The sequence below is a fragment of the Cyprinodon variegatus genome, unplaced genomic scaffold (genome assembly GCF_000732505.1).
Source record: "Cyprinodon variegatus isolate N-32 unplaced genomic scaffold, C_variegatus-1.0 Scaffold202, whole genome shotgun sequence".
NCBI lineage: Eukaryota > Metazoa > Chordata > Actinopteri > Cyprinodontiformes > Cyprinodontidae > Cyprinodon > Cyprinodon variegatus.
In genome coordinates, this window is record NW_015150655.1 from 245,017 (window position 1) to 247,684 (window position 2,668).

A 2,668-nucleotide genomic window follows, 5' to 3' on the forward strand; every position below is an offset into this window, starting at 1 on the left:
GAAAGAAAGAAAGAAAGAAAGAAAGAAAGAAAGAAAGAAAGAATATGTTTTAAATTATCTACACATACACTAAAAGCATAACTCATTGTTGGGGCCTAACTGTCCCTCAGAATTCAACGAAAGGCAGGATAACATTAAACTAATCAACAATTTCATTAAGCCACACTTTAAGGCTTGGAAATGCAGCAAGAGAAAGGTCCAGAATAGGACTAATTACAACAGACCACATGGAAACTAGTAAGAGTCAGTTGTGTTGGGTCTGTTATTGATTTAGCACACCACACAGAGGATTTAAAACACATGCCGAGGCCACACAAAACAGTTCTCCAGTAGTTTGGATGTTTTATTTTCTTATTTTTTCGTTAGAGCAGGCGTTTTGTTTGTGTGAGTTGGAAATTAAAGCTTGGGGATGGATTCAATGTGGTTTCAAGTTTATACATCAACTTTAAGGAAATCTTTGAGGTGAAGTTTGATCTTGTCCCAGAATGGGATTTTATGGCAGGTAAAAAAGGCCACACTTCCACCTGATTGATCATAATGATGTTAAACAACATTAAATAGCAGCGTTAAATATATTACCAGGTTAGGTTTCAATGGACTTATGAGGTCAAATTCATATAAGTGATCATTATGTATTGCAGCTTACAAAATTAACTCTGTTAAACTAATAAGATGTGGCTTTTTAACACATTTGTTTTACCAAGCTTTTATGTCATGATTTTATGATGCTGTTTTGTCCTTTTGCAAAGTCAATGTTCAACTTTAATATGCCTGATCTTGTACAAAAAACAACATCATACAGTATGAGCACATTTGGCAACTAATAGTTCATTAAGGCATCCTCTGATTCAAACTGCATTCTGTCTTCCTTTGGATGAGCATTTCTGCCGAATGGTAATGGCAAACCAACCGGACATTGCGGTGGTGGACAAAAAGCAGAGAAACGGCGTTTTGGTTGATATAGCAATACCAAGTGCCTGCAACATCAGGAAAAAGGAATATGAGAAACTAGAGAAATACCAGGGGCTCAGAGAAGAGCTGGAGAAAACCTGGAAGGTCAAGGCATCAGTGGTACCTGTGGTCATTGGGACACTTCGGGACAGTGACCCCTAAACTTGAGGAGTGGTTATAGCAGATCCCTGGAAAGACATCAGACATCTCGGTCCAGAAAAGTGCAGTTCTAGGAACAGCAAAGATACTGTGCAGAACTCTGAAGCTCCCAGGCCTCTGTTATAGGACTTAAGCTTGGAAAAAAGAAGGGGTGAGACCTGCCTTTGGAAATATTTGCGTCAAAATGTTTTGTGGCCATCAAAATGCTTCGGTGTGATTTTTTGGGTAAAACTGTTGTTTAAAAGCAATAAGCACAATTTGGAATAATTTAGCACAGTTGGAGAGGTTCAGAGACACTGGTGACACCAGTAGTTAAAAGTCACATAGCTCTGGCACTGTAATATCTAGAGATCTGGAATTTTTTGCAGTCGTGGTTGACATGATGCAGAATAAATATAATACAATGACACATGCCTTTTGTCAAGCATATCTTTGATACTACTGTTCAAAATTTATCCTGATTTTATTTTTCTTCTATTTAATTGTTAATCCATCTAAAGCCCTTTGAATTGTCCATGTATTGATTTCTGTTACACAAACAAAACTTTGCTTTGCCTTTAAACTACTGATGATGCAGTTAATAATTAAACTTTAAAATTTAAAGGCAGCTCTAGACAAATTGATTTTGGGGGTTGTTGAGATGGGACTGTAGTTCTGCAGGATTTGTTTGTCTATGCATCTTTTTCAACAGTGGTTTTTATAATTGCTGTTTTTAAGGTCTGGGGGAAAACACCCGACATGAGTGATGTGTTTATGATTTCTATCGAATCAGACTGTAATACAGAAAAAAAAAAGTTATTTACCTGTGGATAAAACAAGACAGCAGAAAAAGGAGCTTAAATAAAAAAAAATGTTCTTTTGCAGTTTATTTGGCAGAATTGGGACATTTTGACAAAGTTTATTCTGACTAGGGAGAGTATTAGTACTGAAGTTGAAGATGATGTACAGACTTTGCAAAATTATTTCAGGCCTTTTTAGATTGGAGTTCATTGGCTGCAGGGATAGGAGGGTTTGTTAAATTGTCAACTGTAGCAAATAATGCACAAGCATTGTTGATGTTTTAGATAGTCTCAGAGAACGACAGATGATTGTGAAGATTTTCTTTATATATTTCATAGTTAACCTGGAGTCCATACTTTTGTCACCTTTGTTCAGCTTTTTGGCACTCTCTTTTCTGTTCTCCCTCTTTTATGTAAAGATTTTCCTTCTGAGATACCCATTCCCCAAGCAACTTTTACTCTTTCCATTTCATAAATATATAAGAAGTATCCAGTTTTCAGAACAATGATGTGGACTCAGAATTTCTCTAATGACTTAAAAACTATCATAACCTTGGTATGAAGGACTAGCTTAACCTTCTTTCAGACTAATCTGGGTTGATAAAATTGCTATTCTGAACCACAGAAGACTTGAACCCCGAGTTTAAGTTGTGAAGCATGTACACATATGCAGATATGTGTAGTTCTTTATATTCCATCCCTCCACTTATTATCTGACACGGTTGTCCCAATTGGGGTCGCGAGGGGTGCTGGTGCCTATCTCCAGCTGTCAATGGGCG